General features: G+C 41.6%; 1 long non-coding RNA gene across 1 annotated transcript; it reads left to right on the forward strand.

The window, feature by feature from the left end:
• The first annotated feature begins 1,733 nt into the window (after positions 1-1,733).
• Positions 1,734-21,071, forward strand: LOC309366573. Its single transcript, XR_014166797.1, has 3 exons — positions 1,734-1,815; positions 20,416-20,529; positions 21,010-21,071. It is a non-coding gene; the product is annotated as an uncharacterized lncRNA (long non-coding RNA).
• The last annotated feature ends 550 nt before the right edge of the window (positions 21,072-21,621 follow it).

The raw sequence follows: 21,621 nt of genomic DNA on the forward strand, positions 1-21,621 counted from the left end.
AGCCCTCTCTCCCACCCCGCAAAATAAAGGTCAAAATGTGCCCTGTAGGCTTAAAGAACAGCTTGTAAACTTCATTGCAACATGGCAGATAGATCGCTAAATAGCGCACGCAAGAGCAAAGTAAATTATTTCTGGGAAATGTACTAATGGTCAGACTGGAAGCTCCTGTCCTTTGGAAGAGTGAGAAACGCAGAGGAGGATTCCACAGGGACAGAATTCAGTGTAGAGCATAAGGAATGATGTGGAGTGATGGAAAGTTTGTCATCTTCTTTTTTCATCGGGAGTTATTTTAAATGAGATTATAAATAGAAGCTCTTACCTTACAATAGCTTTGACAAATCCTCACTTCTCCAGGAGTTCAGCTGCACTGTGTGCATTCTCACGCTCTTCTTTTAAATGACCGTACTGGGTAGTGCAAGTGGGCATCAAATTTCAAAGATAAGGGACAATTATGGAACAATAGGGCACTGCTCTGAAGAGGACAAGGCAGCTAAAGTATTCTGAAATGCAGGATGTCCACTGAAACAGCAAAGCAAAACAGAATGCCTGGCTAGGCAATTCTCCAACATGATCTAAAACCTTTGGCTTGGCTCAGCTTTTTATGGGTGAAAGGCCATTTTTTAAAGAGACAGCTTCTGTTTTGAAATTTACATGTTGTGTGCAAAGCCTTATTTGTTCCTAAGCAGACATTTCAGAAACATGACAAGAAGGCTTCAGTGTAAGGCTCTGGAAAAGAGGAGAGGAACCCGCGGCCCTCCAATGTTGCTGAACTACAATTCCCATTAGCCCCAGCAAGCATGGTCCATGGCTGAGGATGATGGGAATTGTAGTTCAGCAACTTCTAAAGGCCCACAGGTTTCTCACACCTGTTCTAGAATAATATTTATCAAGTTTTGAGTGGTGGCATTGCCAGCACTCTTTTTTCCCCATTAGGCAACTTATGGTGTTGGGGGGAGGAGAACAACTTAGCAGCATTCCTGCAGTCTCCCTTCTTCTGATAGACACCGTTTTTGTTTTCTCAGAATGCTTCCATATTTATCTGCATATAGACTAGGGATAGGGAACATATGTCCAGATTTCAGTTATCTGGAATGATGCAAGCTAGAGTCCCACAACATCTGGAGGGTCCCAGATACCCAAATCCTGGTGTAGATTGATAGAAATTAGATTAATATCTGAACCAATCCTTAGATCAGCATTGATCAACTTGATATCCTATGGATGCTCTAGACTATAGCTCCCATTATCCGCGATCATTATCAGTGCTGACCAGAGCAGATGGGCATTGAAGTTCAAAACAACTGCAGGGTTGGAGAAGGATGCCTTAAAGTAAGTGAGATGGTAACTGTATTATTTGGCTACATATTTCAGGCAGAACCTGTAAGGAAGATGTGCTAATTTTTAATAAAACATCAGTTTGATTCATGATATTGCAATAGGGTTCTTTGGTTATATTACTCCAAGTGGCTTGGTTTCTCCTCCTCCTCCTCCTGACCCCTCTACTAGGCTTTTAAAACGGCAGGCTGTCCTGTGCAAGAGAAGTATCTATTGAGCCTAAAAAACAATGTCCTCTGTTATCATTATGGCTGTTTGCAAAATCTCATGGAGAAGAGTTACCCTGTGTAACCAGAGCACTGTCCCTCCCACCCTGTCAGCTCAGCATTTGTTCCTATTTGAGGGAAAGAGGGAGGGAGGGTTCTTTGCTGGCTGAATGCACCGAGAGAGATGATACTACTTAGCACTGAGGTGTTAAAAGTCGCTTTGTGGATGGGAGATGAATTGGACTGAATCATGGTCACAGCACAGCAGGAGAGAGTAAGAAGAAAGTCATTGAATTGCATCTCCCCCACTCCTCCAAGCAGGGTCTCTTTAAACCAAAGCAGCAAAAAAGGGGCAAAGGCCAGTACTGTATTCTACATTGGTTTCTGTTAGTTTCACTAATTATTTATTTGAATTCCATTTTCTTTCAAGCACACATTATGATCGGGCAAAAGCAAGCATGTTATGCAGCTAACAAACTTTCCTCCCAGCCCTTAATAGCACAAATTCCTGAAGCTGGTTTTCAGTGCTCCCAATACAATGCTTGATCAGGAAGAACAATTAGGGGTTATCTGTGAAGGACATCAAGGGCAAGAAGAGAAACAAAAGAGAGCAAAGTCATTGCAGGGTTTTTTATGGTCTCCACCTGTTCCATGCCATCTTCCACAGCTAACTTGCTGTCGTGGTTATTTTATCTGCCTCTCACACTGCTAGGTTCCCTGACTATCAGACATCTAACATACATTCCACAGGAGGCCTAGGCAACCACAGCAAATTAGCTATCCAGATGACTACTTAGGCCCTACAGTTTGATTTATCAAAGTCACCTCGGGCTAGTTTCATAATCACAACTATGTGAAAATAAGGTATTCATGCTTAATTCAGCTAATATGACAGTAACACACCATAGCATGACAGACCCTCCAAGTTTCCTTTTTCCAGGGACAGCTCCAGATTTACAGAAACCATCCCAGTCTCTGATTTGATCCTAGAATACCCCACTTTTCCTTAACACGTCCCTATTTTCATTGGAGAAATGTTGGAAGGTATGGAGTTATCCAACCACCGAGCCATCTGAAGGCAGCCCTGTCTATGGAAGCTTTTTAATGTTTAATGTTTTATTATGTTGTTATATGTTTGAAGCTGCCCCGAGTAGCTGGGGCAACCCAATCAGATGGGTGGGGTATAATAATAATAATAATAATAATAATAATAATAATAATAAATATTATTATTAAATAAAGGTAAAGGTAAAGGGACCCCTGACCGTTAGGTCCAGTCGTGACCGACTCTGGGGTCGGGATACTCATCTCGCTTTACTGGCCGAGGGAGCCAGCGTACAGCTTCTAGGTCATGTGGCCAGCATGGCAAACCAGAGCAGCACACGGAAATGCCGTTTACCTTCCCGCCGGAGCAGTACCTATTTATCTACTTGCACTGCGTGCTTTTGAACTGCTAGGTTGGCAGGAGCAGGGGCCGAGCAACGGGAGCTCACCCCATTGCGGGGATTCAAACCGCTGACCTTCAGATCGGCAAGCCATAGGCTCTGTGGTTTAACCCACAGCACCACCCACCCACGTCCCTTTTATTATTATTAAATAGGATGTCCCTATTTTCATTGGAGAAATGTTGCGGGGCATGGCATGATGAAGACATACATTCCAACCTGGTCATCTGAATGTATGCAATGAGGCTACTTAATGGCAAAGTGTCACACATCAGAAACAGAACTAAGAGACTTATGTTACAGAAGAGCAGATAAACATTAGGTAAGAACTATTGATGGTAAGAGCAGTTGGACAATGGAACCAGTTATTTATATAGGCTGTGGACTTTTTCTCACTGGGAGTCTTCAGGCCAGAGACCATCTGTTGATGCTCCAGCTCCCTCACTCAGGCATGAGGTTGAACTAAGTGGCTTTCAGGATCTTCCTCATCTCTTACGATTTTCTCAATCATGACCCAATCACCAATGTAGGAGAAATAAAAACAGTTGAGAAATATTCCTGTCACTTGGCTGTCAGTCTCAATACCTTTTAGCTCTCATTTGCATATTAACCTGGTTCAACGGTCTAGGATCGTGAATTGCAGCCTAGAGCCATTTTACATTTTGATTTGAATGAGAGTCAAATATGCCCCATACTGATCAGTCAACTAATGTTAATTTAGGTGTGAAAGTTAAGCTCCCATCAGGCTTTGACATGTTTCAGCCGCAGTTTACTGTACTGACGAAAACAATTGGCGAGACTGCTTCTCAAAACCACAGGGTCACATTCTGATAAACTAGGAGCTAGGTGGATGTATCAGCCACCACCTTATGAAGATGTCACATTACAACAAAGAATGGGGGCATTTTGGTGGTACCAGGGGGAAGTGACATACAAATCAGAGATGGATCCAAACTGTTTTTGGTGTCTGCCTCTATCAGCACATTCATGTCACACAGCAGGTGCTGCCACAGAGGAGACCACTTGTTCCTTTTTCAGCCATAATACTGCTGATAGCAGACTTCTCAGCAGACTGCCATCAGCAGGCTCAGGACAGATGTGTCAAAGCTCTTGTTCATGGGCCAGAGACCCATCAGAACCCTGTTGACATCTTTTTGTGCAACCTCAAAAGTAGCAGGCAGTGAACCACATGCAAAGGCACTGCCCCATGGGATTCCTCGGCCTTCCCCGGGGTGGGCTGGCCCTAATGATTAGCTTTCTAGCAATGCTCTGAACAGATACCTAGCTTTTGTAGAGAAATTATACACGCAGAATCTGTTTGCTTGCATGGTTCTGCATCCAACCAGACATCTACATAAACAACCCTGCCTCTGCTAGCGCTAGGGCAAGGATCCTTGAAACTTATTATCTACGCCATGTTGGGGTGGGCAGGGTCAATGCAAGCCACTAAATGGGGAAATTCACTGTTTTTGGAGGGAGGTAAGCACCAATTTTGGAGACACTTCAATCTAGCAGTGCTGGTGGGATTCTTCATGATACTGACATTTAAAGCCCTAAATGACTTGGCCCAAATATCTGAAGGCATGCCACATCATCCCATGTTAAGATCTTCAGGGGAAGCCTTTTGGCAGCCCCACTTTCCTCTTTGGTTAGAGGGGTAGCGGTGTGTGAGATCACCTTTTCTGTTGTGGCAGCCAGGTTGCAGGAATATATCTTCCAACATACATCTTGCACCATCTTTGTCCGCTTTCAAGACGCAGCTCTTTCCCCAGGGGATTGGTTGAGTGACTGCTCTCCCTCCTCCCACACTGCTGTGCATTGCTGCACTTCATTGCGACTGTCATGCCAACATTATCATTGGTCAATCTTATGGTTTTGTTTTAAGGTTAATGTAAATTGCACATGCTTTCATTGTGACGTTTTTGTAACTGCCCTGGGATCATTTGGTTGAAGCAAGGGCTATAAGCAGAAATAATTAATTAATAATAGGAAATGGGTCAAATCTGGACAGATCTAGCAATAATGATTGCTTGGATGCTCCTTCCTTCCCCTGCCATTTTCACCTGGCTTGCTTCATTCTCTAGTCCCTGGCCCTTTTCCTGGCTATGTGGCACTCATTTTATCAGCTGGACAGAGCCATCTGCCAATCATTTTATTTTGGCTGATAGCCCACATAATTTTTTAATCCTCAATGCAAAACAAAAGTGTCATTCCTCAGAAACTCCCCACTCTTGCCAATAGGGAGTGGGGGGCATGGGTATTTTGCGGCATCTAGGCTTTAGAAAATATTGACTGTACAAAAGGAGCAATTATCAGCCATTACATTTTGGCCAGTTACCGTTTACAGAATCCCATTTTCTTTGTAGGATTATGCCATTATATCTATGAACCATTATCTGTATATAAAAGGAGACATTAGTAGCCATTACATTCTGGCAACATTCAAGCATGGAACGTGAAATCTCTCCTAGTAGCTCTTTTTAGAGTGCCTAAGAAGATTTCCTCTTATTACTATGCCTGATCTCCTTCTTAGATCTGGCTTACTGTATTGAGATGAATAGGAATTTTGACACAAAAAAACAGGAATCCAGCATTCTTCAATGTTTTTAGAAAGTTCATTTTGATTGTATGGTGAATCTGTACTTGGAAACCTAAAATAGACTCCACACAAAAAGAACTTTGCAGCATACATTCAAAACACATTTATATATTTTAATATGCAGGAAAATATAGAGCTTTCTGACTTAGCTGAACTGCTCAGAAGGCCTTCCAGAACTGTAGCTAAGTATGCACTGTGGCCACTATCTCTTCTGAGTTGAAAAATGTGCGTATTCATTAATGACTATTTTAAATACAATCCAAATACAATCACATGGATAATTGATCCAATAATAGAATAGATATCTAGTCATACAAATTACACAACTTGCCCCAAACTTATAATATTAAAATTCAGTGACTGGGTACAATTTAAAAAGAAGAAGAAGAAGAAGAAGAAGAAGAAGAAGAAGAAGAAGAAGAAGAAGAAGAAGAAGAAGAAGAAGAAGAAGAAATATATAAATGGTGTTTCATCAACAGGACACAGCATGGTGACACAATAAACAGTATAAAGTACATTTATCACAGGATATCCATAAAACAAAACAAATTAACAGTTATATAAATACATTTCATAATAGACAGCAATGCACAGTAATACATGATGCATAATAATATATCATAAGCAGAACTTAGTAAGCAGCAGTGTCAAATTGAATTCCCATCCCTAATATAGACAATATTGATTGCCACTAATACTCAATTCACAACATAGCACTGCATCACTTTATGTTTTAACTGTTTGAGATATATATAGGATGTGTATCTGAAAATGCAATCCAGAGTTAATATTCTGTTCTCTGGAGGGATCAGCTATGCTAACTGTGCAGTACCGAACAATATGCCTTGATTTTTGTCCAAAGATGCTTTTAAGTGTTACCTCCATTGCATGGAAGTTAAAAGAACAATAAACAAAAGAGTCATGGACTTTCTGCACCTACCTCTTCTACTAGCCTGGTTGCTTTTTTCAGATTTTTTGGCATGCTTCCACACAACATTCTCATTATTGAGCTGCTAGTCCAGAATAATGTACTAACCCCCCCCCCCCCGTTTCTTCTACCACAAATATATATATATATATATATGCAGGTTTTGGTGTCCTCGGGTGTCTTCCCGTGTAAAAGTTGGGGTGTCTAGGCGACGTTTCGACGAGGTCTCACTCGTCATCTTCAGGCTGGTGCTTTCGGCTTCTTGTTACTGGAACAGAGCAGGATCTCAGTGTTTGAGTTCCTATAAATACTGTTGAGGGGGTGTGGTGTATAGCCTCCAATGTTCTGGGCAGAGAGGAAGTTCCCAGGCTAGTGTGCCTTTTCTTCTTTTGTTCCTTAATTACTTGAGGGATATCTTGAGTGATTTCTTGAGTGATATCCTGAGTACCACTTAGGTGGGTCATTAGGTGTGGATTAGTTGCTAAAGTCTTTGTGTCTTGACCTCTTGAACTTTGTGAAGAGTTTTTCTGAGAAGATGGCTGTACTGCACTTAGTTGTGCTCTGGCTTGGCTTCGTGTATAGGGGCGAGCTGTGGTTTTGTGGCCTGTGTCAGCCAGATCTGTGTAGGGATTGCAGGGGGGTGCAGCATCCGGAGGTGCCACCATGGTTTGGCTACTGGATGGTGTCTGTAATTTATCTGTGGAGAGGGTCTGGGTTTGGGTCTGGTGTGGTTGATTGGTGATAGCGTTCTGTGTGCCTCTGGATCTGGTGTCAGTTTTTGTGGGGAGGGCTAATTTCCAGATGTCTGGCAAGCGGGATGTGTCGTCACGCTTGTTCATGTTGTGAGGGTGTTTCTCTATCTCGATGGCTTCCATGATTATTCTCTTGTGGTGATGTTCCATGTTAAAGAGCAATTTGGAATCTGCAAAATTAATTTCGTGTCCTGTTTCTTTCATGTGTTGGAAAAGAGAGGAAGTTTTTTCTTCTTTTTTGACGGCATTCTTGTGTTCTGCGATACGTGCATTTATTCGTCTGTTTGTTTGTCCAATGTACGTGGCTGGGCAGACTTTGCAGGGTATTTCATAGACCCCTTGGTTTTCCAACTGGATTTTATCCTTGGGGTTTCTGAGGATATTGGCTATTTTTTGGTTGGTGCAAAAGGCTGTTTTGATATTGTGTTTATGGAGGATTTTGCTAATTTTATCTGTAGTGCCCTTGATATAAGGAAGGAGGGCCATGCCATTGTTTTCTTCTGTGTCTTGGTTTTTGGGGGGTGTTTCTTTTTGGATTAGCTTCGTAACCCTGTTTTGCTGGTATCCATTGGCAATTAACACATTTGAGAGATTCTGTAACTCAGTTGTCAAGTGGTCTTTGTCAGCCAGGCGTTTGGTTCTGGAGATGAGAGTCTTGGCTACGGAGTTTATTTGTGCAGGGTGGTGGTGTGATATCAAGGGCACTACAGATAAAATTAGCAAAATCCTCCATAAACACAATATCAAAACAGCCTTTTGCACCAACCAAAAAATAGCCAATATCCTCAGAAACCCCAAGGATAAAATCCAGTTGGAAAACCAAGGGGTCTATGAAATACCCTGCAAAGTCTGCCCAGCCACGTACATTGGACAAACAAACAGACGAATAAATGCACGTATCGCAGAACACAAGAATGCCGTCAAAAAAGAAGAAAAAACTTCCTCTCTTTTCCAACACATGAAAGAAACAGGACACGAAATTAATTTTGCAGATTCCAAATTGCTCTTTAACATGGAACATCACCACAAGAGAATAATCATGGAAGCCATCGAGATAGAGAAACACCCTCACAACATGAACAAGCGTGACGACACATCCCGCTTGCCAGACATCTGGAAATTAGCCCTCCCCACAAAAACTGACACCAGATCCAGAGGCACACAGAACGCTATCACCAATCAACCACACCAGACCCAAACCCAGACCCTCTCCACAGATAAATTACAGACACCATCCAGTAGCCAAACCATGGTGGCACCTCCGGATGCTGCACCCCCCTGCAATCCCTACACAGATCTGGCTGACACAGGCCACAAAACCACAGCTCGCCCCTATACACGAAGCCAAGCCAGAGCACAACTAAGTGCAGTACAGCCATCTTCTCAGAAAAACTCTTCACAAAGTTCAAGAGGTCAAGACACAAAGACTTTAGCAACTAATCCACACCTAATGACCCACCTAAGTGGTACTCAGGATATCACTCAAGAAATCACTCAAGATATCCCTCAAGTAATTAAGGAACAAAAGAAGAAAAGGCACACTAGCCTGGGAACTTCCTCTCTGCCCAGAACATTGGAGGCTATACACCACACCCCCTCAACAGTATTTATAGGAACTCAAACACTGAGATCCTGCTCTGTTCCAGTAACAAGAAGCCGAAAGCACCAGCCTGAAGATGACGAGTGAGACCTCGTCGAAACGTCGCCTAGACACCCCAACTTTTACACGGGAAGACACCCGAGGACACCAAAACCTGCATATATATATATATATATATATATATATATATATATATATATATATATATATATCTGTCATTCGCAGAAGATCTGTAATGGATCCTCAATATTTTCATTTGTGACAAATATGTTAGAGCAGCATCCCTCTTTCTCTGTGTGGGAGATACACTCACACACACATACACACACACACACACACACACATACACACACACCTATGGAAGGTCTATTGCTTGCACATGCTAATAACTGACAGTTACTGAATGACTGGAGGAACCCAAGAGTGTATAATGAGTGTGACTACAAATGAGTGTATAATGAGTGCTGAACTTTTCTCAGTTTGGATCATCCAACCACTCTCAAAACCACACTCTCAGATCACAGCAGGAGAACACAGAAAATAAAAAAGAGCCTGCAGGATCAGGCCAATGGCTCATCATCCATATTCTGGTCCCAGTGTAACCAACCTGTGAGAAACCTGCAAGCAATGACTCGGGGGTCAGATACCCATACCCTCCAACATTTCTCCAATGAAAATAGGGAAATCCTAAGAAATAGTGGGACATGCTGGGATCAAACCATAATCCGGGACATCATCTCTAAATCAGGGAAATAGGGACACTTGGAGGGTCTGTGTCAGATCAAAAAGGAACTATGCCACTATAAAAGATAAGTGAATGTCCTCAATCACATGGTTCTTTCTCACCAGATTGAGACACTCTTCTCAGAAGGGGCCTGGTTCCATAGGTGGAAGCTCCTAACCACATGGTTGGGTCATTTAACATTGCCCCAGCTGCATGGGAGTTGCTTCTAAAAGGTTGTTTCCATAGCTCTACACAGCTATGGAAAGATGTAAAAAGGTCCCGTAGACTGCCTTGCTCTGGAACACAGGGTTTTCGCCATTTAACATTTTAGAGCATCTGACAATTAAATACTTCAGGCTGAATTGCCAAAAATCCTAGTGTGCTCATTCAATGATCAACAAAGGGCAAGGCTGCAAGATATTAGCTGCTCATGCCCCGTCAATTGTGCTATTTCAGATGCCTCTTCTCTTTCTTCAGTTGCTGATCTCAGGCTATTGGCACTTGAGGAGGGAACTGCTGAAGTATTTTGACTGCCATCAAATATAGAATTCCAATGCCTTTATATACAGGTTTATGCAAAATGGATCAAGAGTAAAGGAATGTAGCCCAAGAACTGGCTGGTTAGTGGAAATTAGCTTACCTCTCTCCTTAGCCACAGCTCCCAATCCCCAAAATTCTCTTGCATATCTATTAGAACTGTTTGATGAAAACTGTTTTACATTTATATATGAAAGAGGGAGTCTAGTAGGTCCACAAGTGAAGGGCATTCCAAAGTTTTGGTGCAACCACCAAGAACACCCCCTTCTATTCTTGTGTTCGCATCCTTAGTCACTCAAACTAAATGCACATTTTCCTGAAAAATTATGGTGCATAATTCTAACATTCTAACTTTCATACTGCATTACCCATTGTGTTATAGAACAGTGGCTGCCACCATGCCACACTAAATTTTAAATGTCGAGAAAGAACTGCATGCCAGAATACCACCCCAAATTTCGCCACATGAAATTACAATGCAGCAATTTTCCAGGATTAATGGGGCTGCAAACAGGTTTCTTATGGAATAACAAAAAAAAAAAAAAAAAAACAGCATGGAACTTCACCCAGATTCCACTAGTTTTCCCAAAATGGTTTGCACATTGTGTGAAAGATTGCATAAGATATGGAAATTATCAGATAAGAAAACAGGAATATGGTATAAAGCGCTGTCTGAATGTAGTTTATGTTTTTACTGCAAGCAGTGAAAGTGAGATGGGGGGTGTGGAGTTTGCCAAATATGCCAGGGATTTGGAGGTGAAAGACTTGTTTTTCTCAGGAATTTCTCTCCTGAGAAATTTTGGCTCACTTTATGTTAATTGAACTATATTCTCAGTTGCTGGTGATGAAATCAATGGACTAAGAGAAGAGAACCATAAGAAGCATGGGGCCAAGCCCATTGCGCCATTCAATTATATTACAATAATATTAAACAATATTAAAAACTGGACGCATAGTTGCACTCAAAATTCATGGACTGAGAAAAATGGGAGAGCCTTTCCACCAAATATTCCCCAGAGGGAGGACTGAAGTTTTTCAACAAATGTGTCAGAAGATTCTTCTCAGATAACTTTTGGCTCAGCCTTAAAATGAAGGCCTTGGATTTTCCCTTCCTTCCCCACCCTCCACCTCACATTACATTGACAGAGGCTTGGAGAAACATTGGCTCTTAGCTCCTGATTGTTGAGTGTGAACCCCAACCCATCAAAGGGCAAGCAGCCTTCTGCTGACCTCATTCTTTTCTGGATCCCAGCCAAAGTGCACAACTTTCATTGGCAACGTTAGGAATTTTACATTTGTCAAGACAGCAAGATAAATACATAAAACCAAAGAAATGATCAGGGGAACAGATTCCTGGAACCTCTTAAAAATGAAATCTTAATGTAATAAAGTTTTAAAGGAGTAAGAGCAATCCCAAAACTGAGACGCAGGAAGCTGAAGGGGTAACCTGGGAATTGGCTGCAGAATGCATAAAATCTAAGCCTGTGTTTTGAAGGGGGTGGGAAGAATATTGATCATGATCTCAAAGCCTTGAGAGAGTAATTGCAGAGCAACACTGAAATCTGTCCACTTGGAAAAATATGGGCGTTTCATATATAAAAACACTCAAACCATATGTTTTTTATATACTACATGTGGCATGTGTGTGGACTGTAATTAAAGAGAACAACTCTGTCAATATATGATCTCACATAAATTTAATCTATAAACCATATGCTACTTATACACGAACGCTGTATATATTTCTTAAAGCTTGCTGGGTAAATGGAAAAAGCGAGGGGCTAGGAGGAATGTGCGGAGGTAAGAAAAAAGGAATTTGAGGCTAAGGAGAAGGGGGAAGGAGTGCAGATGCTGGGTTTATGGAAGTCGTGAAAGCAAGTGTCACACTAGGTTGTACAAAAATTGTTGAATGTTTAAATAAGAAAGAAGTTTAGGACACAGGCCTGGCCAGAATGGCTTTTCTGTTATACCTTCTGGGCTTGACAAAGCATCTGAGCCTATTCGAACTGAGGAATTACACACCTCCTCCCTGAAGCGTCCCACCTGGGCTGTGGATCCTTGCCTGCCTTCCCTCAAAACTAACAGCTGTAAATTCTGAAATACTGAGGTCAGGGGTGGTATGTCCTATTTTGCCACTTGAGGGAAAACAGGAAGTGTCACCCTGCTCTGCCACACCACCACCCGTGGGACTCGTGGCACCGCAGCTGTACCATACCCTCCAACATTTCTCCAATGAAAATAGGGAAGTCCCGTTCCACAACGATAAGTTTACTATTTATACCCACACATCTTATGGGGTTGCGCCAGCACTCTGGGCAGATTCCAACATACATAAAAACATAATAAAACATTGAACTTTTTTTTTTTTAAAAAAAACAACCCTTCCCTATACAAGATTGCCTTCAGACGGCTTGGGGGTCGGATAACTTCATACCCACAACAACCTATGGCACAAAAGGCTTAGACATGGAGACTTTGGGATTAAGGCAGACCTGCCAAAGAAAGGTGTGGTGAGAGGAATGGAAATTAAACCTTGTAAAGCTGGCCTGAATAATGAAATATGTGAAAGTTGTTCGTTGAGGAAAGGAACAAGACCTTCTATCCCCAAGCAAAGCTGGAAAAGTTCCCTAGAGCCTTTGCAACTTATTCATACTGATATATGTGGTCCAATTCAACCAATGTCTCATGGGAAAAACAACAAAATGGGAAAGTAACCTTTCTGCTTGTATATGTTGATGAGTGCCAGATTTACGTATAACCTAAACAAACTATAGTTTAGGGCCCCACTCTCTTGGGGGCAGCAAAAAAATTAAAAGGGGAAAAAACTGGATGTACATTTCCAAAATAGAAGATAAAAAACTAATAAAATAAAACCTACAGACAGCAAAAGTGTTTTGTGTTGTGTAGGCTCCTATGATGTAAGTAAAGGGCCCCGCCTGCTAGCCTGCTCCCTAAAATGGTTTGCTCATTTTTAATATACTTCTTCTTAATTGTATTTCAGTTCAACAATTACCTTGATAAAATACATATTTTGTTATGCGCAAATGGCTTTAGATACCTATTAGGGCCATAAATTATCATATAGCATATATTCAACACAAAAAACCAGTGATAATTTGTTGCTGACAAAGGACAGCTGGACATATAAAGGGCCCCATTACATTCAGTAGCTTAGGGTCTCATCAAACCCAAATCCGGCCCTGATGTTGATAACATAATTTTGGGTACTGAGATTATACAAAAATTGATGGATGTTTAAATAAGAAAGTTTTGAGAATTTATATGCTAGATTAAAATTGATTAATTCAAATAAGGCACATTGACTGGGGGCCTGCATCCTGGCCAATCCATAGCTCTCCTCCTGACAGCTGATTTGATCTGGAGCCCCAATGTGGAAATAAAAAATGAGATTGCCCACCAGATACCAAGCACTCTACTATTCAAATACGGCCCCAGTGTTTTTCTTACAATCCCCTTCTCAATGTGCCTAATTTGAATCAATCAATTTTAATCTAGCATGTAAATGCTCAACACTTTCTTATTTAAACAGACTAGAGGTAGAAGGGGAGATGGAAGTACTGTGAATTGAAAAATAAAAGGGCTGAGAGATGCCTATCCACTGGTTTCTGGGTTTTGGAGGAAATTTATAATGAGAAATACAGAACTAGTATGTACTGGAAAAGTCATGGGAGAAAGTAAATAGCCATTAAATAGCCCACGCCTTAGCTCCTTTTTGCTTATAACCCAAGCACTACCATTTCATCTCAAATGCTAGTTATTCAAGAGGCATGCCTCACAGGAACCCTTGACTGGCAGCCAGTTCAGGATGAATGAAAATATGTACGCTTTCACCACAATCAATCATTGATTTACGGAAATTGCTTCCACAAGAAGTGGAGATGGACACTGGCTTAGATGACATCTCAATTTTAAATGTAGGACAACTATAAGGAGAACTGCTGCTGGCCAAGATGATTAACTAAAGCAGAAATGGCTAGCCTGTAGCTCTCCAGAGGTTGCTGCTCCCATAAGCACCAGCCAGTATGACCAATGGTCAGGGTTGAACAGCTCTTTGAGGGAGGCCAGACACACCAATGAACTGACAGTATCCGAGCAAATGAAGAAACATGCAAGTATTAACTTTGGCTTCCGCCGTTTGCATAGATTTTCTTCATGATAACCCTAATAAATCTATTTGCATTTTAAATCACTTCTGGCTTCATTATTGTTACAGAAATATCTCAATTCAGCGCTAGTGTTTCTGCAAAGGAAGGCAAAATTAGTAGCTGAGGACTCTGTTAAAATCTTCAGGCAATGCAGTAAAAAGTTTGGGCATATTCACTAGGTTTTGAGAATACCGGAGCAGGAACATATGTGATGTCAACCTGCGTGTATAGGCTGACGTGGTTGGATTCCTGGGGAAGGGGGAGAGGGTGCCTGGAGGATATATATACCGCATGAATTTCTTTGGACTTGCTGTGGACACACCACGCAGGTGCCTTTCTGCTGTTCCAGAGAGCAGAAATAAAGAACTCTTTCTCTGAACCAACCCTCGGTGTCATTTGACTTCCTTCCTCCTGTCCGGGAGCAATGCAGACCCAATCGGTGAACTCCAATAAGGCTACATTTCCACTAGGTTTCGACAGCCATGCCTCTGGATGTACATGCTTACTTCTTTGAACTAGTACAAGTGGGTAAAGTTGATGTGTGACATGTGGCCACACATTACTATAAATTACTATAAACAAATGAATTTTTTGTTTGAGTCATGCAAATATTAGATCATTTCTGCTCTTCACTTAAGTAATGGTAAATAATGTTTAGGGCAACTACGTTGATTTGCAATTTCCTGACATCGTTGAGAAACTACGTTTGCATTCTAAAAAAATTGGTTTGCCTATCTAGTGAATTGTCCTTCACGGTTATCAATGAATTTATCATCATTAAACATTATATTAACCACATAAAATCTACAGAATACAATGCTTTTTCTGGGGGGACGCAGGGGGATGCATAGTCCTAAACATTTTGTGAATCTACGTTTGAGGGGCAGTATTTCAATAGGGACGCGGGTGGCGCTGTGGGTTAAAGCCCCAGCGCCTAGGGCTTGCCGATCGAAAGGTCGGCGGTTCGAATCCCCGCGGCGGGGTGCGCTCCCGCTGCTCGGTCCCAGCGCCTGCCAACCTAGCAGTTCGAAAGCACCTCCAGGTGCAAGTAGATAAATAGGGACCGCTTACCAGCGGGAAGGTAAACGGCGTTTCCGTGTGCAGCTCTGGCTCGCCAGAGCAGCGATGTCATGCTGGCCATGTGACCCGGAAGTGTCTCCGGACAGCGCTGGCCCCTGGCCTCTTGAGTGAGATGGGCGCACAACCCCAGAGTCTGGCAAGACTGGCCCGTACGGGCAGGGGTACCTTTACCTTTACCTTTACCTTATTTCAATATGAGTAGGAAAATGAGAGTACTCCTAAACATTTTTAATAGGAAAAAGCACTGATAGAATACATTTATTAAGTTTATGTTCCATATACTTAAATTTACTATGCTTTCCATTGAAAGCATGTGAGGGCAGATTCAGGAGGAGGGTCCCAAGACCTGGACCTTCCTGAAAGGTGACTGTCTTTAGAGTACAATGTACTGGGGACTAAAAGCAAGAGAGAACTGTTCCCTTCATGCCCTGCTTGTTTTTCAAAGGCATCCAGCTGACCACTGATGGGAAAAAAACAGAATGCTGAATTAGATGGATTTTTGGTTCAATCAATCCAGCAGCACACATCTTGTACTCTTACGAGACATCCAAGGAGTTCAGATAAATTAGGCTGAGTTATAATTCACTCGCTCTAGAAATAACCCAATTTCTATGGACTTGTTATTTTCAAAGGCTCCAATTTGCACATCGAAATATTGAAGAAACAGGTGCAAAATTCTCACTGTGATGTGGCTGGGAAAATATACGTGGCTTTTTTCAAATTAAAACAATTTGCTGTTGAACTTGTAATTGCAAATCATCAGCAGTCAGATTATTGTGAGGCTGCTGCATAGTGTCTCTGTAAATGATCTCTGCATCATTGTACGCAGCAGTGTAAGTTTAAGGGAAGAAGCAATTAGCTCATTGATTCAATGATCTTATTTTTCCCAGAATAGCTTGTTCACCTTTGGCTGAGCAGTTATGTCACATGATGTCAGGAAAATATTGTTAGCAGTTTCTTTTCAGTCTACTTAGAAACAAGTGTGTTCATTTAAAACTGTATCTCTGTAATATATTTTATGAGCCTGAACTTATTGGCACATCTCTAGTTTACATGGCACTCTGCCATATGAAATCAAATTACACTTTCAGGGAGAAGCCAGTAAGTTTGTAGAACAATGTATAACACAATGAAGAGTAAGCCAAAAAGAAAATGACCGCTGTCCCCCCACCCTAAAAGAAATATCGGTATTATTTATATAAGGATAACGACAGAACCACAGCATTAAAATTCATTTGCTGTGTATTTAAACACATACAATCATCTCTTTTTTTCATCTCCAGTTTACAAATATTGTGGATTTGCATTGGCATTCGTCCCCTCATTCCCCATGCTGTGGCTACAACTGACTCATTTAAATAAAAAATAAATCCCCAGAAGAAATCAGTAAGATGCCTGAGAAAGGCGGGGCGGGGGGACCAGGTTGGTAAAGCGGCCAGGGAGACTGGCCTATACGGATTGGGACCAGTCTGACTCAACAACCACTTGCTTCCTTATGAAGCTGCCCATGCAGCTACTGGAACCCTTCTGTGGATTCCCCCCATCTGCTGAGGGTGGTGGACAGGGTGGTATTTGGGGGAAAGTCCTTCTCAAGGGTGGCATTCCAGCTGTGAATATCTTTTTCATGGGCAGGGGCTCCTGAGGCGAAATGAGAAGAGCCGCTTTGTCTTGCTGCTCCTGCCCACATGCACCCTACCACATCCGCCACTGGGGGACTCATTGAGATAAACGGAGCATAACTCTGGATCCAACACAATTGTTCTTAACCAACTTGAACACTTTTAAAGAATCTACTGCTGCTTTTGTGTTTTAGCCTTTGCTGAGTTCATGTGATTTATTAGTGTGTGGATAGGTAGGTAGGTATCATGAGATCAGGAATCACATAATGAGAAGAGAAGACTCCCTGGAAAAGACCCTGATGTTGGGAAAGATGGAGGGCACAAGGAGAAGGGGACGACAGAGGACGAGATGGTTGGATAGTGTCTTCGAAGCTACAAACATGAGTCTGACCAAACTGCGGGAGGCAGTGGAAGACAGAAGTGCCTGGCGTGCTCTGGTCCATGAGGTCACGAAGAGTCGGGCACAACTAAACAACTAAGCAACAACAACAACAAGGTAGGTAGGTAGGTAGGTAGGTAGGTAGATGATAGATGATAGATAGATGATAGATGATAGATAGATGATAGATAGATAGATAGATAGATAGATAGATAGATAGATAGATAGATGATAGATAGATAGATCTATCTATCTAGATAGATCTATCTATCTAGATGATAGATAGAGATAGATAGATAGATGATAGATAGATAGATGATAGATAGATAGATAGATAGATAGATAGATAGATAGATAGATAGATAGATGATAGATAGATAGATAGATAGATAGATAGATAGATAGATGATAGATAGATAGATAGATAGATAGATAGATAGATAGATAGATGATAGATAGATAGATAGATGATAGATGATGATGATAGATAGATAGATAGATAGATAGATAGATAGATAGACAGATAGATAGATAGATAGATGATAGATAGATAGATGAGATAGATAGATGATTAGCTAGATTAGATAGATAAATAGATAGATAGATGATAGATAGATAGACAGATGATAGATAGATAGATGATAGATAGATGATAGATAGATATAGATAGATAGATAGATAGATGATAGATAGATAGATAGATGATAGATAATATGATGTTTTTCTCTATTCTTTGTAAGCCTCCTCAAACAAACCCAGTGAGGTCTGTTGTACATTTACTAAATAAAAAATAAATCAGCATGGCAATGGCTAGCAAGAAAGCTATTTATCACAGCTAACTGCATGAAGGTTGGGATAGTAACGACTATGCAAATACGAAGAAGTAGAGTAGAACTATTCAAGGTGAGTTATTGATGGGAAATGGATTGTAGCACAGATCAGTATGCCAATGCTGTTATGATCAGGCACACACGTGCCCTTAGAAATGCCCTTCAGGATTTGTTGGGGCAGTGGGGGGGGGAGGGTTAGCTATTTATAAGTATAAGAGCTCCATCATTCCTGCCTAAAAGGACAATTAAAGATTTACCTCAAGTATCGCAAGCATGAAGTATACGGCCAGTTCAACAGCACTGAAGGAAGCAGGTAGAGTATAACATAAGATGAATGGATGATCAATAACGATATTGTACTGAGCATAAATTACATTCCTAACATTAAATATGTAAATTGGAATATTTAACATGCAATAAAAGATTATGAATTTTGGCTGGGAGTTGAGACTGTGCTTTGATTAGAACAAAAGTATTGTACGCTATGTAGGCAGGTGAATGAAAAGAGAAAGGCTGGTCTTCCCAGTGACACCTTCACATGTGAATTTACATTATAGCACAATTCCATGCATGTTTCCTCTGAAGTAAGTCCTCTGCTATGTCCAGAGCTCTGTTGGGCATGAAGTCAGGGTAGAAGGGTAAGTGGAGTGTTATTTTACCTTTTTATTTTCTGGAGGTTTTTTTTAATAAAAAGGTCTACAGTGGTATCTCGGGTTACATACGCTTCAGGTTACATATGCTTCAGGTTACACACTCCGCTAACCCAGAAATAGTGCTTCAGGTTAAGAACTTTGCTTCAGGATAAGAACAGAAATCATGCTACGGCGGTGCGACGGCAGCAGGATGCCCCATTAGCTAAAGTGGTGCTTCAGGTTAAGAACAGTTTCAGGACCACTGGAACAAATCAAGTACTTAACCTGAGGTCCCACTGTATTAGAAACAATGGGGAAACAAATAGATACAAAACCTCCAGCGCTTCCATATTCCACCTGCTTTGGGAGCCTGTCAGGCTAGTGGGATGGCTATGGATATTTGGGTCCAGCTCTTACCATGATCCTCCTCCAGTAGGCCCCCAATCTGCCCCTGTTGCACAGCCTTTTCCCATCTGCTGACATTAGAGTTCTTGTAACAGTGAGGCAAGGGGCAAATTGGTTTCTGCAGCAATATGAGGACAGCTCACAAGGCTGGATCACTCTCTACAAGATTGAATTTCTTTCTGCCCTTGAAAAGGGAGATCTGAAACATCCTTTGGCCCCTGGGATGCTATCCGGGGGCCATAGGATTGCTGCCTTAGTGGCGTAACAGCCTGCAAAGAAAAACAGAATATTGTGTGAGCTTTCAATATAATTCACAACATCTTCAGTGCCAAGCTTTTCGGTTACTAATCTTTAATCTTTTTAAAGAATAAAAGCTAGACACAATGTGTAATAGCTAAGGTTCTTTACAATTTTAATAATAGCTAGAACTGATCCTGGGTTGACTATACAAATAAACAAATGGGGGGTTGGTATAGTGTATCTGCAAACAGCATGGCAACCCAACTGTTAGTGGCTTCATACAACTTTCATGATCAATCAAGCATTTTATGTTGCTGTAATCTGGTTTTATTATTTGGGCTATTTTCCAGTTTCGACCATTTAAAGAGCTACACAAATTATTTACATGCAACTAAAGCAGCAAAAAAAATACTGCTCTTTTTATGCTATCACCAAAATGAAATAGAAGCCTTAGTTGCATAAAGGGCATATCCATCAGCCATCAGCAAAAGAGAGCTTGCTAGGACTGGGCACTGTGGCGCTGCAATCACCAACACTATGAAATCACAGCACCATTTATTTATTATAGCCTCTGGAAAGCTCAGAAGCAGAAAGGTATGCTGGACATAATAGTTATGATAAGCCCACCAAGCCCCATCACCTTCAGCCAGCAGGGCCAGTGTTCAAGGATGCTGGGAGTTGTACAGTAACTTTTGGAGTGCACTACATGGTCTATGCCTAGAGATGTAAGAAAACATCATTTTCTTTTCCACCCTTCATTTGTCAAATACAGCACTGTTTCCATTCTGCTGCAGTTCATTTTCTACCCAAAACATCTTTCATCTTTCTGTGAAAATATGTAACTTTTCCCAATACATGCAATTAATTATGTAAATTGCGTAACTAATATACTCATCCCGTATGTGGTCCTCTCACATATTTACTTCTCAAACATTAAGGATGTTGAAGAGAGATACTATGGCTTAGATCCTAAGTTGTTCCTTGCTTTGTATAAGAGGGGAGCTATTTCCAAAAGTTTCACAACCTCTGAAGCAATATTTTGGGAGCACCAGGTGTGACGTTACCATATATGAGAGAATGCTGGAGGGGAAATAGTTAAATAGATTGCACAGACATGACCCAGGGGGATGGAGTCAGTGGATCTATAAAACTAGTTCTGGGAGGAGTCTGGAGAGAGTTCGTTAGGAGTTGTGGATTGGTAGTTGGTTGGATTTCATGGGCTGGCTGGTTGGGAAAGGCAGTTGGTAATAGAGAGACAGTTAGGGCAGTTGGTTCTTGAGTGTGGGGGGGGGGGGGTAGCAGAGATAGAGAGAGGAACATAAGACTAAGAAAGTAAAGAGGAACACCGTTTGGTATACTGTAAAAGTTTTGTTTCATGTCCGAAATAAAATACACTCTTCTTTATGAATTGAAAAGCTGACTGAGACTGAAGTGATTTTACCAGGGAGGACCTGGTTGGTGGCATCGGATTAGTGGTGTACGGGTCAATAGTCCATGAGACGACCAGGGGCTCCATACGAACGCCACACCAGGGAGCAGGGAAAAGTTGGTAAGCCATGTTCTGTGAACATGAATCCTGTTCTGTTCATGGAAGGTAAGTTGGGTTCCAAGCCTTTAGCATTTTCCCTTCTACTAACCTAGCCTTTAACTAACTGGTGCCCTTCAGATGTTTGGACTACAATTCCCATCAGTTCCAGCCAGCGCAGGCTATGGGAATTCCGATTCAAAACATCTGGAGGGCACCAGCTTGACAAAGGCTGTGCTAACCAATATCTATGTAGCACATTACTAGGGGAAGCGCTTGTGACTATCCTGAGAAATATTACTGGCAGTACTTCAGTGTTATGTAAAATTGATATTACTGAGATCATTAGTGGGAAGGCTTAGCCTTTGTAATGCGCACCAGTTTTCATTCAAATAAATGATTTATCATTCTTTCCCTCTCACCCTCAAATAAAACATATCTCTTTGCCGCTAGGGAAAAGGAACATGGCATTAGAAATTAATCCTGCGGTATCTCATCTGCCCTTTCTACCACCAACCCTCTCTGCTTCTTGAAAATTTGTAACTGCAGATAGACCTGGCTGGTATCCACCATGAGGTATGCCCTACGGCTGGCTTCCTTGGTTGCTGTTTGCCTCAGT

The sequence above is a fragment of the Podarcis melisellensis genome (genome assembly GCF_964234715.1).
Source record: "Podarcis melisellensis genome assembly, chromosome: 3".
Lineage (NCBI taxonomy): Eukaryota > Metazoa > Chordata > Lepidosauria > Squamata > Lacertidae > Podarcis > Podarcis melisellensis.